This window comes from Miscanthus floridulus, chromosome 4, assembly GCF_019320115.1.
Source record: "Miscanthus floridulus cultivar M001 chromosome 4, ASM1932011v1, whole genome shotgun sequence".
NCBI lineage: Eukaryota > Viridiplantae > Streptophyta > Magnoliopsida > Poales > Poaceae > Miscanthus > Miscanthus floridulus.
This window is the reverse complement of record NC_089583.1, coordinates 51,597,204-51,613,675: the sequence shown is the minus strand read 5'-3', so window position 1 is coordinate 51,613,675 and position 16,472 is coordinate 51,597,204.

Below are 16,472 nucleotides of genomic sequence, written 5' to 3'. Positions count from 1 at the left end.
GTTTTTCATCTTCTAATAATCACAATTACTATGTTAAAGTAAAAGTTTATTTCTGTTATTTAGAAATTATTCTCTCTTGTATAGTTTACTTATGATAGTTATATATATATACTAATTATTCACCAACTGACCAAATGTTAGCTACAAAATTAATGCACAACAAAATTCCATCCGAGGCATGCAAATGAAATAGTAACAATAGTACGTAATTCAGAACCCTATAACATAATTAATAAAGAAAAAATATAATTTTGCAGGCAGATATATGGAAGCGAGATCTCACTGCTCGGCAAGGAAGCGTAGGAAGTCATCATCGTCAGCACACTAGCTCCAGAACGGGTGACACTGCCCCCTGCTGCGTCGGACTACTACTACAAAATTGGACATCACTACCGGCTTCATCAGATTTTAAGAAACCGACAGTAATAGTCCATCACTGCTGGTTTTTGGCTAAAATCGACAGTAATATGGTCAACCGACACTGATATTCGGATCTTCACTGTCGGTTCATATCAATGTCGGTTTTAGCCAAGAACCGACAGTGATATTGGGTCATCAATATCTATTTTAGCGAAGAACCGACACTAATACTATCAATATCGGTTCGTGGCTTGAACCGACAGTGATATGCTACAAGAAAAGTTCATAAGTTTCTCATATGATATTTGATTAAGACAAACTTTATATCAAAGTTGTAGTACTCGACAAGATCTACAACTTTGTAGTTTAAACTTTTTTAATTTAAGATCGTTTGGATGTCCAAATATTTTCATTTGAAATCATCTATCTAACGAAAATTACATTTGATTTCTCAAATTAAAAATTTGAATTTTTCAAACGACCTCGGAGGGAGAAACGCCCAAACAAAAGTTGTAGATCTCGAAAAATGATGCAACTTTGTAGTTGACAAATTTTTCATTTGAAATCATTTACTACTTCAAAATGCTATTTAAAATTAAATTTTAAAATTATTGAAGAACTCTGATTTCTCTTTTTAATCTTAGGCTAAAACTTATAACTAGTCTTTCTCCCTCGTACTAACTTCAAATTTGATGATTTCTTTTCCTAAAAAATTCTAAAATAATTCTCTATCAATTTATTATGTTCTTACGGCTATTATTTTATCCATCTTTTCATGTGACTGTGTTTTATCTATTTGAATTTTGAATTTCAAAAAATGATAACTTCAAACATCATTTTGGAACACTAAATGATTTCAGCTGAAAAAGTCATAAACATAGAAGTTGTAGAACTTATCAAGATCTACAACTTTTATTTTGATCATTTCTTCATCCAATAAAGTAGTAGTGACATTGTTCATAAAATTTGCGTATCTCTCTTATAGTTTCATAAACTATAAAAGAGATATTTTACATTTCTGAATAATGTTACTACCACTATATTGGATGAATAAATGATTAAATAACCAAAATAAAAGTTGTAGATCAGCCTAGGCATTCGGTTAAAACCGACGAATCGGTTCGGTTTGTTCGGCTCCTGTAAACTTCGGTTTGTAGAAATCAACAACCGATTGGTTTTCCACATAAACGAAAACCGACGAATTCGGTGTCTGTGGGGGTATTAACGCCTATACCCTTACGGCTAGGCTTGGGCCGGCCCGGATCAGTGGGTTCGGTCCACCAAAAAACGATGCGCGGCCCAGTCAACCTGATCAGAGTCCCGCGCAAGGAGTCAAGGCGGATTTGGCGATCAAGCAAGATCCTGGTCGGTTAGAATAGGAATCCTTATCCGGCCATATATGGCAATTGTAACTAGTTAGGATTAGTTTCCAAATCTGTAACCCTGCCCCCCGGACTATATAAGGCGGGCAGGGGACCCCTCTAAAAAACATCTCTCATTAACAAACAGCAATACAAATCAGACGCAGGACGTAGGTATTACGCCTTCTTGGCGGCCGAACCTGGATAAAACCTCGTGTCTGTCTTGCGTCACCGTCTTGTTTGTGGCTTGCACATCTGTCTACCGACAATCTACTACCTTGGGCATACCCCTAGGTAGACTGCCGACCATATTTCGTCGATAGTGGCGGGCCAGGTAGGGGGTGTGCGTACTGCTCTCCAAGCAAACAAGATGGTCATCATCTCCGGCTCCATAGCTACGCCGAACGGCCTCACGTTCACCGTTGGCCAGATCACCTGGACCACCGGCTCCGATGACTTCATCGCCATGACCCCGGAGGAGGCATGGATTCAGTCTGCGCCGACCACTGCTTCACCTGCATCGGCTACGGCTCCGACCACGGTGGATACGGCTCTGACCACGACGGATATGGCTTCGATCACGACGGATACGGCTCCGACCATGATGGATCTGGCTCCAACCACGGTACATCTAGCTCCGACCACGCCTACATCACCTTCAGCCACGCCGACAACTCATCATCCGCTTCCCCGCTACAAAGGGAAGCAGATCGACAACACCGACCTACTCGACTCCATCGATCAGGTCAGCACCAAACTCATCGAAACCCTAGCTCTGGTAAGTACGATTCAAAGTCAACCTAATGAGCAGGTAACCGCTCCCCACAACAGATCTACCCAACCAGCTCAGACCAGTCGTCCTGCACGACTCGGTACAGATCTCGTGGTCATATCTACTCCTGAAGGGCGCTCCGCTCGTCGTCGGCCAGCCTTCGCAATGGGTCTCTGGCTCTCCGAGTACGAAGCCTCAATGGAGAACCACTAGGTCTAGCCCTACGGCCTACGAAACGCTGCCTCCAGCTACGCGTATAACCTACAACACCGCTTGGATCTGTGTTTTATGCACAGACCTCGGCCGAAGCCACGCAACTTCATCAACATGATCCAGACTGAAGATTATCAAGAAGGATCCGTCCACACAGTCCAAGAGGGCGACTCTAGCTCCTCGTCTAGCATCGCATCTAATGCATCTGTCCACATCGAGCTTCAGCATCACGAAGATGAAGGCGCCAAATACGATATGGATATCCCAGACCACGCCTCGGGTTTCTCACAATTCCCATCTTTCCCGCCAAGACGAGGGGATTTGATCCATGTTGTCAGCAATGACGAACTGCCAGTGGTTGGTGAAACAGAACAAGAAAGGACTACACGCAAAGCACGCAATATTGACTAGTTTAATCGTTGACAAATCGAAGCCGAAGCAGACCAGGAGGCACGACGCATAAGGGTCCAGCCACGTGACCTCAACGATGCTTTCGACAGGGTGGGGGACAAATAGGTCTTCAGGACTCCAAGCGCCAACGTAGCCATCGCCATGGCGACAATGCAACGGCTACTCAACACCCCGAAAACCCAAGCGGTTCGTGATGAAATACAAGCCTATTTGACGGCTACTATGGCCTAGACCGCAGAGATTGTAAACCAAGCCCGAGCTCCATCTGTCTTAGTCAAGTCAAGCCACAGCCGCCAGCACCCAAGTCGCTCACAGCCACTCAACCAATGTGGCTCGCGCAACAACGACCCATCAGACAACCATCAAGGCGGAAACGGTGGCCATGATGGTGGCTAGGATGACAACCGCCGTCGGGACGACAACCGCCGCGACGTCCGGGACGATAACCGCCGAGACAACCGCGACAATCGCCGTGATAACCACAGTCGCAGGGCTAATCCAGATGGCAATCGAGATCACCGCGATGGCAATAATGATCTCCGCCATTACCTCGGTGGATGCAATCTACGTGCTCGCATCAACTAGAGAGCCGACGATCGAGCATCCCACAAAAGTTATCACCGTATGGAATATGACACTGCCCACGGCCCGCCAGGTTTGAAGCAGTTTACTCCACACCTTCGCCAAGTCATATGGCCCAAGAATTTCAAGCTCGAGAAACTTCAGAAGTACGACAGCAAGGAAAACCCCGAATTATGGGTCATGCTCTACGAAACTGCGTGCAAATCAGCCATGGCTGACGAGCACATCATGTCTAACTATTTCCCAGTCGTTGTTGGCCATGCATGTCACCAATGGCTGGTCAGCTTGCTAGCGAACTACTTTGACTCTTGGTAGGAGCTCATGCAAGCCTTCATCGACAACTTCATTGCTACTTATGAACAACCAGGCAACAAATACAATCTGCAATGGATTCGAGATCGAAAAGACAAGCCACTGCGCGAGTACGTCCGGCGTTTCTCGGAGATGCGCATCAAGGTCCCATCAATCTCTGACAACGAGGCAATCGAGGCTTTCATCACTGGCCTCTGCTTGCATGATGCCCTAAGGGACAAGCTCCTCTGCAAGAGACCTGAATCGGTCACAGCGCTCCTGGCCATCGCTAAGAAATATGCGGACGCCGATGACACTAAAAAGATAATTATTGAAGAAACAGCAAGGGTTCCACGCTCTGACCACCCCCACACCGTGATGACTACCACGGCAACCATGGTCGGAACAACAATTTTGACCGCCGCAACCAGCGCAATGACTCCTGCGACCACCGTGATCAATGTAATCAGCGGCGTAACCGCCATGACAATTACAGGAGCAAGCGTGCTCAGGAAGACGACGGCGAGGTCAACACCGTTAAAAAGGGTGGCGGACGTCGTAACTACGAAGACGACTATGCCAAAGCATTGAAAGGGCCCTACCAGCTCCATCCTAAGTAAAACCATATCATGGAGAATTGCCGCGTTCTCAAGTCTATCTACACGCGTCAACAGGCTCCGGATACATCCGACAAGCCTAACGACATAGGGGAATAGCGCAACGAGGATAACGATGATGATGATGCAGACCCTCGTCACAAGTACGTCAGGCCAATCGATCGTGTACACACCATCATTGGAGGCAAAGTGTCCATCAAGACCAAATGAGAACGCAAGCTGCTCACCCGCGCTTGCTTGAACGTTGCCAACACCGACAACCTCCTCACCAATCCGCAGCTCCCCCCATGGTCTCACCGCGAAATCTCCTTCAGCAGAAAGGACCAGTGGGCCGCAATACCTGAGCCAGGGCGTTTTCCCCTGGTCCTCGATCCTTGTATCAACAAGGTTTAGTTCGACAGAGTACTGATCGACAGCGGCAGCTCCATCAATATACTATTCAAGAATAGTCTGCCCGCCCTGAAGATAGCTCAGGCAGACCTCAAGCCGTATGAGGCACAGTTTTGGGGTGTTCTCCCCAGACAGAGCTCTACACCTCTCGGATAGATCACGCTACCTGTGCAGTTTGGGACCCTGAACCACTTCCGCACCGACTACATCAACTTCGTGGTCGCTGACTTCGATGGCACCTACCATGCTATTCTTGGTCAACCGTCGCTCACCAAGTTCATGGCCATACCTCATTACAGGTATCTGGTGCTCAAGATGCCTATCGAGAAAGGAGTTCTAACCCTCTAAGGCAACGTGTACACAACCTATACCTACGAAGACGATAGTTTCAAAATAGCAGAGGCTCACGACCTCTCTATTCGCATGGCTGAGACCATGCTCAACGCCAAGAAGACCTCGACCGACCACCTGGAGATCCTAGAGCTCAGGGCTCCACGCAAGAACATCAAGTCCAAGGAGCACAAGGTGATCCAGCTGGTCGACGGCGATCCTAGCAAAATGGCCCTTATCGGGGCCAACCTGGATCCCAAATAGGAAGACACGCTCGTCGGGTTCTTGAGGAGCAACATGGATGTGTTCGCATGAAAACTTGCTGACATGCCCGGTGTACCTCGGAACTTGATCGAGCACTCCTTGAATGTCAACGGCAAGGCCAAACCTATCAAGCAGAAGCTACGACGGTTCACTCATGACAAAAAGGAGGCAATTAGGGTAGAGGTTACACGGCTTTTGGCAGCCAGATTTATCAAAGAAGTGTATCATCCGGAGTCGTTAGCCAACCCGGTTCTTGTATGCAAAAAGAATAATGAATGGAGAATGTGCGTTGATTACACTGATCTCAACAAAACACTGCCCTAAGGACCCCTTCAGCTTACCTCGCATAGACGAGGTCATAGATTCAACCACCGGTTGCGAGCTACTTTCCTTTCTCGATTGCTACTCTGGTTATCACCAGATCGCTCTCAAAAATGATGACCAGATCAAGACATCTTTTATCATGCCCTTCGGCGCCTACTGTTACACGACCATGTCATTTGGGCTCAAGAACGCCGGGGCTACCTACCAACGCGCTATACAAGCTTGCCTCAAAGACGAGATAAAAGACGACCTCGTCGAGGCTTATGTTGATGATATAGTTGTCAAAACCAAGGAAGCACATACCCTTGTTGACAACTTGGAACGCACCTTTGCAGCCCTTAACACATTCTAGTGGAAGTTAAACCCAAAGAAGTGCATCTTTGGTGTTCCTTCTGGCATACTACTCGGCAACGTCGTCAGTCACGATGGCATATGCCCTAATCTAGAGAAAGTCAAAGTTGTCTTGGACATGAAGCTGCCCAGAAAGGTGAAGGATGTTCAGAAGCTTACCGGATGCATGGCCACCCTTAGCCATTTCATATCAAGGATTACCGTTCTTTAAACTACTCAAAGCATCCGAAAAGTTTGAGTGGTCGGAGGAAGCAGACGCTGCCTTCACATAGCTGAAACAATACCTTACGTCACCTCTGGTCCTCACTGCTCCTAGAGAAGACAAAACACTCCTGCTTTACATTGCGGCTACTAATTGAGTGGTCTCCACGGCCATGGTGGTCAAGCGCGACGAGCCCGGGCATGTCTACAAGGTATAGTGACCAATCTATTTCATCAGTGAGGTACTCAATGAGTCCAAGACTAGGTACCCACAGATTTAGAAGTTGATCTACGCCATACTGATAACATCTTGAAAGTTGAAACACTACTTCGATGGATATCGTGTGGTGGTTATGACTGAGTACCCTCTGCGAGACATCATTAGCAACAAGGATGCGAACAGGCGCATTGTTAAATGGGCAATGGAGCTATGCCCCTTCTCCTTGGAATTTGCAAGCCGTACTACAATCAAGTCTCAGGTACTCATCGATTCCATCGTCGAGTGGACAGACTTAAGCACGCCTGCCTCTCTGGGATCCGATGAGTATTGAATGATGTACTTCGACGGCTCTCTCAACATTGACGGTGTGGGAGCAGGAGTCCTTTTCATGTCACCATCCAAGGAGCAGCTCTGGTACGTCCTCAGGATTTATTTCCCAGCATCTAATAATGCCGCCGAGTACGAAGCATGCCTACATGGTTTGCGCATTACGGTTGAGCTTGGCGTTAAACGTCTCTACATCTATGGAGACTTTGCTCTGGTCATCAACCAACTCAACAAGGACTGGGACATAACCAGCGAAAAGATGGATGCATACTGCAAATCGATCAAAAAGCTAGAAGGCAGGTTCTATGGCATCGAGTACATACACGTGGTCCGGGAGAAGAATCAAGCAGCGAATGCACTGTCAAAGTTAGGATCATCCTGAGCAAAAATCCCACATGGCGTATTCGTCCAAGACCTGCTCATGCCTTTCATCGAAGAGGAAGATTCCACGGCAGACAAGCCTCTAGACCAGCAATTGGTGGCTACGGTTCCGGCGTCAAGCACCGCTGAGCCGCCTCCGACCACTCATGAGCCCAACTAGAGAATACCTTTCATCAAGTACCTAACAGATGGCAGTGGTTATACTGATTCGATAGAAAACGAGCGCCTGATGCATCGCAGTAAGCAGTACCTGCTCATCGATGGCAAGCTATGGCGCAAGAACGCAAAAGAGGAAATCTTGATGAAGTGTATAACCCAGGAGGATGGCAAACATCTCCTGGACCAAATCCACTCTGGCTCCTATGGCAACCACATGGCCTCAAGAACGCTGGTCGATAAGGCTTTCCGAGCAGGGTTCTATTGGCCGTCAGCAGTAGCCGACGCCGAGAAGCTAGTCCACCACTGTGAGGGTTGTCAGTTCTTCGCCAAGAGAATCCACGTACCAGCACATGAGATCCAGAGAATACCAGCTTCTTGGCCTTTCACATGCTGGGGATTGGATATGATTAGGCCCTTTAAACTGGCTCCAGGGAAATTTACATGCGTCTTTGTGCTGATCGACAAATTTTCTAAGTGGATAGAATACATGCCTTTGATACAGGCATCCTCAGAAAAGGCTATCATGTTCCTCGACTAGGTCATCCATCGTTTCGGCATACCCAACAGCATCATCACTGATCTGGGTACTCAGTTCATTGGGAACACTTTTTGGGACTTCTACGATGAAAGGAGCATAGTAGTAAAATACGTCTCGGTGGCACACCCTAGAGCTAATGGACATGTCGAGCGGGCAAATGGCATGATCTTGGACGCGTTGAAGAAGAGGATGTATAGAGAAAATGACAAAGCTCCCGGAAGATGGCTCAAAGAGTTACCAGCCGTGGTCTAGGGCCTCAGAACTCAGCCCAGTCGTAACACCGGCATCTCGCCATACTTTATGCCTAACGGCGCTGAGGCAGTCCTCCCTGCAGATATAGCTTTTTAGATCAGCATGGGTAGAGAACTTTGATGAAGGCAAGGCTAATGAAGTATGGGAGCTAGAAGTGAATAGCGCAGAAGAGAAGCGGCTCGATTCTTGTGTACGTACGGCCAAATACCTTGCTGTTTTGCACAGGTACTACAACAAGAACGTTAAAGAGCGGTTCTTTGTGGTCGGGGACTTGGTCCTAAAGTGGAAGACGAACTAGGCTGGTGTCCATAAACTCACAACCCCATGGGAGGGGCCCTTCATGATCAAGGAAGTCACACAACCAATGTCTTACAGGTTAGCTCACTTGGACAGTACGGACGTACCAAACTCATGGCACATCGACAAGCTTAGACGTTTCTATGCTTAACTATTGAGATATGTACCCCTCTTGTATTTTCGATTTACTTCAATAAAGCTATTATGATTTCTCCGACCACTCTAATGTGTCACTTCAAATTTTATGGTTATTCTAACTTAGCCAGTAAAAGCCGACCACTACTCCTTCTACGGTTTTCGGAGCAGGACCTATCTCCGGTTCCTCCCAACACGTGCATGGGATCCACTCTCTACATTATAGGTGATCGGTAGGTCCCCCTTGGTTTGACTTGTCCGTGTGTACGTGTGCATAGGTCATGCAAATCACACTCCGACCACATGGCAAACTAGAGCCGCACAAACTTTTTGGGATGATGTGTCGAGCAAAATGGTACAACTAAACAGAACGTTAACATGTTCTCACTTAGTTACACCAACATAAGTTTCAAGCTTAAATACATTTTATACAAAGCAAATAAGCTTATAATGATATATACAGTTACGTTATTACAAGCTTGCCTGAAGAGGCCCAAGTTTATAATAACACAACTATGTCCTCCTTCTATAGCTCTAAGCCTATTACATTGGCTGGTCAGGGCACGCGACACCTACTGCTCGCTGCTTCTGATATCCTACTTGAGTCTCGGGGACTCTTGTGCTAGTCAAGCTGAAGGGGATGGCCCCGCTGATGCCTGGCTGGTTGAAACCGTAGGCTTCATCGGTTGGCTTGCAACTGATGGCATTTCCAGCTGACTTGTCGATGGCGTACCCTGTACAGGTGATGTCCCACCTCCACACAGGTTAATGTCGCCAATTATCTTTGACGATAGGTCTAGCTGGGCCATCCGAAGCTCCTCCGCCTTGTCTGGGTCTACCTCCTTCAGGTATCCAGCCTCCAGGCACTTGAGATCGATTAGGGGGGTAGTGGGCATGCACCATGCTTAGCACATAGGCACCCGTGTACTCACCCGCCTCCTTCACGAACTCTTGGAACCATCCCCATGCTTGTCTGCATCTCTTGACCAGTTTGAGCTAGGGCGTCCTTGGCTCTTCCTCTATGAGTGCTGGGTCGATAAGGTTGAAGACAGGCAAAATGCCAGTTGCCACTTCCTGGCACCGGTTCTTCCATGTGTCCTGATCCTCGGTGGCCTCGAGGCATCGTGCTTTCCAGCCGTCACACTCTTTCATCACAGCTTCTAGATGCCTCTTGGCATTGACTTTTAAAACTGCACACTGTACAAGACATCAAATGTAATGGCACGACAAGATAAGGCGGGCAACAGAATGAGAAAGGTGGTCCGAAATACTTACTTTTCAGTTCCTCCTTCATTTTGGTGGTGTGGTCCTGGAGTTGAGACTGGTTGCGCGCTAGTTTCTCATTATCCTCCTTCAGGCGACCACACTCTACGGTCACGTGGCTATTCTCCTCTTGGAGGCGGGTTACTTCAGCTTCTAAGCCTGCATTACAGCTGTGACTACCAACAACGCAACAACACGTGTCATACACTTGCTGTGATAAAATGACAACTTACTTGTTTTTTCTTGCTCTTTGTTATTGAGCTGACCGACCAGGTTCTGGTTCTGTGCCTCTTGCTCCGTCCTCTCCTGGTCGGCGGCTTCAAGTTGATGGCGCAAGCGTTCCACCTCGGCTGCCAGTTCTCTATTGTTGGCCGTGATTCCCTCAATCTGGTCGAAGCAGCTCTTTTGGTACTTTGCGGTCTTCATCAAATCCTGTATATAAACAAACTAAGTCAGGCAGTTCAACTAAATAGCAGGATCAAGTGGTCAAACCAAACATACCTGGACTTCTGTCACCAGGCGCTTTGCCACTCGTTCAACTTTTAGGGTCTCTTTGACCTCTGGGATTTCTTCATGCATAACCCACTCGTTGTTCCGCCAGCGCGACACATATACATGTTGTCGTTTATCTTGGGGATGGCCTAGGATCTCTTCTACTTCATCCTCTTTGGCCTCTTGTTCAGGAGGTGGCGCTGGTCTAGAGTCTGTAGTCTCAGCGACCACTATGGCTTTCCCATGAGCTGTAGCATTGGCAAGAGTGCTCTGTGCCACCTCCGGCTGCTGCTCCTCGGCTTGGTCTGGTCCCCTTGGCGCTGAAGTGTCCCCCTTAGCAGGGTTAGTGCTCGGAGCACTTGTACTTGGCTTGGCTCTCTTCTCAACCAGTTGCTCGGGGACCATTGTCTGGCCGCTCATCTGCTGAGGTGCCGGTGGATTTTCTTCCACCGGTTCCTCCACGGCTAGCTGCTGGGCAGTTTTTTCTGCCATTGCTGGCGAAGTCAAGCCACACCCGGCTAGCTGGTTGGGATTTTCGGTGGACGTTGACCTAATATATCAGAGAAAAGTTTAGAAGACAGCATTATTCAATACAAATTGTAAGCTTACATCAAGGTTACGAATACTTACAGCTTGGAAGCGCGGAATGACATGGTGAAGGAGCGTCTCTTTGACCGCACTTGCTCCACGTGCTTGACGGGTTCCACCGAGTCTTTCTTTACGACCAGTACTAGCGCCGGGGTTTGGTGCTCAACCCTTCATCCGCTTGTCCTCTGTGTTGCAGTGGTCGATGATGCAATCACTGCTAGCACAGAGGAGCCACCCTCCTCCATTGACTCCATTTGTCTCCTCCTCTTTCGAGGGATGAGTCGGAAGATGTCCGCATCCTCTGTTTCATCGTCTGAAAGGGGAAAGATGGCCTGACGATGCTTGTTGGCCGTCGGCTGCTTGCCAGCAGCCCTAGCCATTGCCTCCTCCCCAACCCCGAGTACCGCCCAGTCGACGCCTTTAGTACTGGCACTGGTCCGGGCGGTAGGGCCAGCAACTTGCAGCCAATCCATACCAGGGGGTGGAGACATGAACACTGCTGCCCGGTCACGACCATCACTCTGGGAAACATAAAGGCGACAACACAGTCAAATTTTGTTACAACATAACTCTACAGGTACAAGGAAGTATCATTTACCTTTGGGGGAGGTCGGGCCAGCTTGAAGGTGTGCTTGATGTCGCTTAACCTGACATAATTGGGATCAGCTAAGTTGAATAGCTCCCCAATCCTAGCCTTGATTTTGATCTTGACAAGCGCCTCTTTCCTAGTCCTTGTTGGATCTGCGGTCCCCTGGTATTCGTATCCAGGATGTACCCTCTTCTGGTAGGGCTGGATCCTTCGGCTGATGAAGTTCCCGACCATGCTTGGACCGTCCAGCTTTCCCCACGGGATCATCTTGAGCAGTTCTGCGATCTGCTCCAAGTGCTCGAGCTTCTCCGACCAGCTGTTCTTCTTCTCTGGAATCAACTCCATGTCACACAGGGTGATCGTATTCGGCTCTTCGTGGATGTAGAACCACTTCTTGTACCATTCGTCCAGTGAGGTGTTCCAGGGGCAGTGCAAGTACTGGGCCTTCATACCGTCATGCAAATTGAGGTATACGCCTCCGGCTATCTTCGAGCCACTGCTCCCTTTCTTCCACAGACAGAATAGATGGCGAAAGAGGTCGAAATGGGGCTGGAAGCCACCATAGGCTTCACAAAGATGGATGAAGGTGGAGACAAGAAGAATCGAGTTGGGATGCAGATTGCAAATCCCAATCTCATAATACAAGCAGAGCCCCTGAAGGAAAGGGTGCACTGGAACCCCAAAACCCTGCTTGAAAAAATCCTTGAAAACCACAATCTCACCTGGTTGTGGATTGGGGAAGCTTTCTCCTTCCGGCGCACGCCATCCCACGAGTGCCTTGTTGTGGAGCACTCCCATGGTGACCAGGTCTTTGATGGTCTACTCATTGCTCCTTGACTTCCACCACTCCTTCGCCATGACTCCGCCTTTCTTCTGGATGTCTCTCTTTGCCATTAATCTGCCCTTGCTAAAGGGGTGGATGCGGTGGAGGGGGGGATTGGTGATGGTTTTTGGGGGAATAGGGTTTGATAAGAGGAAGAAGAAGGTTGCGGTGGTGAATGACAATGGGGATCGGTAAAAAGTAACATACCAGTTCTGTATTATAAATAACCAAGAGCTCCGTCATTTCGTCTGCTTGAGATTCTTGGGAGACATGCGCACGCACCGCTGATGGTTGTTTTCACAACCTCGAGATCTATGCCAATAAACGCACCCCTTCGTTACCAGTGTACGCGCCTCTTCGTTGATAGTGTGAGAGGGCCCACACTAACGCACCTCCATACAGGTGCCAAGCGACTATTTGCCAGAAAGAGCAAGAAGACAAAGTGACGTGCTACACCCATCTGCTTTTTTGACCAGACATGTCAGATTGAACTTGACAGAGTAAGGAGATAAATAAATACACCAAATAATAATAAAAGCGGCGTTTGTTTTTTTTTCGCTGCTTGATTTGTGCTCAAGGAAGGACCAGACCACTACCGTGATCGAGGACTACCCAGACCAATGACATGCTCAGGGACTGCCCAGACCACTGCCATGCTTGGGGACTGCTTCGACCACTGTCGTGCTCGGGGACTGCTACGACTACTAATGTGCTCGGGGACTGTCCCGACCACTGCTCAGAGATTGTTTTCCTCAGCTACATGTGATTTGTACTCACATACAGTTGAGAGACATTTATTTAGACCCTGCTACAAAGCTCATACTTCGCCTTCCAGCAAGCTTGGAGACTACATCAGTACGATGCACCTGCCGGTGCATCTCGTATCGCCTGCACGACAATTGGATTTTTAACTTCAATAGAAATTCTTTTTTAGACCCTGGCACCATGTGCCTGCGTCACCTACTACCAGGCTCAGGGACTAAGTGGGCATACTTCACCTTGTGGTGAATGTGTTTATTTAATCGACCCCTATGCTTTGACTGATTGTAAGGATTACTATCGTGCTCGGGGACTGTCCCGACCACTGCTCGGAGATCGTTCTCCTCGGCTACATGTGATTTGTACTCATATACAGTTGAGAGACATTTATTTAGACCTTGCTACAAGACTCATACTTTGCCTTCCAGCAAGCCTGGGGACTACATCGGTACGATGCACCTATCGGTGCATCTCGTATTGCCTGTACGACAATTGGGCTCTTAACTTAACTGGGAGTTCTTTTTAGACCCTGGCACCACGTGCCTGCGTTACCTACTGCTAGGCTCAGGGACTAAGTGGGCACACTTCACCTTGTAGTGAATGTGTTTGCTTTTTGACCACTACACCTCTGATGATCAAGGATGCTACACTTCAAGATTCACTTACATTTCTTTATAGAAATACAAGTGGGCACACTTCACAGGATGGAAATCTTTTTCTTTTTTCTTAAAAGCACCATACATTCTTCGGACAACCTACTTCTCCGGCAACAACAGTGGTCAGAGATGTCAAGGACTCAAGCCTTACTTGTCAAAGAAGGTTAAAATGGTGTGTCGCAGCATAATACATGGTGCTCGGGGACTAGCTGTGGGGGTATTAACCCCTATACCCTTACGGCTAGGCTTGGGCCGGCCCGGATCAGTGAGTTCAGTCCAGCAAAAAATGATGCGTGGCCCAGTCAACCTGATCGGAGTCCCACGCAAGGAGTCAAGGTGGATTTGGCGATCAAGCAAGATCTCGTTCAGTTAGAATAGGAATCCTTATCCGGCCACATATGGCAATTATAACTGGCTAGGATTAGTTTCTAGATCTGTAACCCTGCCCCCCGGACTATATAAGGCGGGTAGGGGACCCCTCTAAAAAACATCTCTCATTAACATACAGCAATACAAATCAGACGCAGGACGTAGGTATTATGCCTTCTTGGCGACCGAACCTGGATAAAACCTCGTGTCTGTCTTGCGTCATTGTCTTGTTTGTGGCTTACGCATCTGTCTACTGACAATCTACTACCTTGGGCATACCCCTAGGTAGACTGCCGACCATATTTCGTCGACAGTGTCGGTTTGCTCGGTTTGGTTTTTCGATTCCACCGAACCAACCGAGGCAAACACTAGAACAAATCAATAGGGAGAATGAAGAATGGCAGAATGAACAAATCAAGCAAGGTACAGTGGTCCACTGATGCCGCCCACAGCCGCGATGTCCCACTCTGATGTCCTACTCAACTCGCACTCGTAGGTGCTAGTGCTGCTCGCGATGAGCGTCGTAGCCGATTCACCTTCCAGGTCCCGCCGCGCCACTCGCACCGCCGATTTGCCTGGCCAGCAAGCTGCTACCGTCGGCCTCAACTGTCGATTCATCGGAAGCGGCCCGCCACTATCGCCACTGGCCTGGCATCACATGCCGCTGCTGCCACTTGAAGCTGCTCGCGTTGCCTCCGACTCCGAGGCTGCCAGGCTGGGCTAGGGTTACGAGTGCTGTCGACCCGCCATCACTGGTCGCGGTTGCAGCCGCTGCAAGTTGCGTGGTGCATGGATGGATGGATAGGGTTGGGATGAGTGAATGAGTGATATAGGTCGCATGTGGCAGCTGGCTGGGCTATACTCGTGTAACTTGGAGACTTGGAGTGTGGTGGGCCTTTATTGGGCTGGGCTGTCGCTTGCTGCTCCATGTGCTAGCTGCTGGCTCGCTGCTTTTATTTAGCCCGTGTTGCTTGCTACTGAACATTGCTTGGTTGCTCGGTGTTTTGGTTCGGTGGCACCCAGAAACCGAAACCGAGGCCGAAAACCGAAGTTCACTAAACTTAAAACCGAAACCGAAACTGAAGGCCAAAAAAACCAAAATTTCAGTGTGGTTCGGTGCGGTTCGGTTCGGTCTTTAGTTTTTAGTGAAAATGTGCCCAGTCTAAGTTGTAGAACTCGAAAAGTTATGAAACTCTGTAGTTGACAACTTTTTTATTTGAAATCATCTTGTCAAGGAAATTACGTTTGAATTTCTAAAATTTGAAATTCCAATTTTGTGAACAACTTCGGATGGAGAAACTACCAAAATGAAAGTTGTAGATCCCAAAAAGTTATGAAACTTTGCAGTTGACAACTTTTTGATTTGAAATCATCTCGTTAAGAAAAACTACGTTTGAATTTCCAAAAATTGAAATTTGAATTTTTTAAATGACCTCGGATGGACAAATAGCAAAAACGAAAGTTGTAGATCTCAAAAAGTTATGAAACTTTATAGTTGATAACTTTTTGATTTGAAATCATCTTGTCATGGAAAACTACATTTGAATTTCTCAAATTTGAAATTCAAATTTTGTAAATGACCTCGGATGGAAAAACTACCAAAATGAAAGTTGTAGAACTTGAAAAGTTATAAAACTTTATAGTTGATAACTTTTTTATTTGAATTCATTTAGGGTCTCAGATACTCATTTTAAAATCAGATGAACATAAAATGGCTAAGATGAAAATCTCATTTGGACATAAACAACTTGCAGGTAGAGTGGTTAGGGGCTGAAGACATGAAGTAGGAGGTCACGGGTTCGAGCGCCGATGCGCGACCGTGTGGCTATCCAATGGAGCCTCTCCCGAAATTGAAAAAAAATCCTTATTTTTTGGCCTTTTTTATTTCCTAAAAACCACATCAGTGTCGGTTCATAAGAACCGACAGTGATGTCAACCCCACATCACTGCCGGTATGCTACTTCCAGTTCAAAATCCAACAGTGAAGGGGAATTTTGAACCGATAGTGATATCGAAAACTGGGGTAGTGGATGGCAGTCCACGCCACCTTGTGGAGGTCGATGTCAGTCTGAAAGGTGAGTTTGGGCTGCCCACACAAGTCGATGTGCCGCCACAGCATGGGCTCCTGGGTGACGATGTGGCTCTTGGAGTGGCACA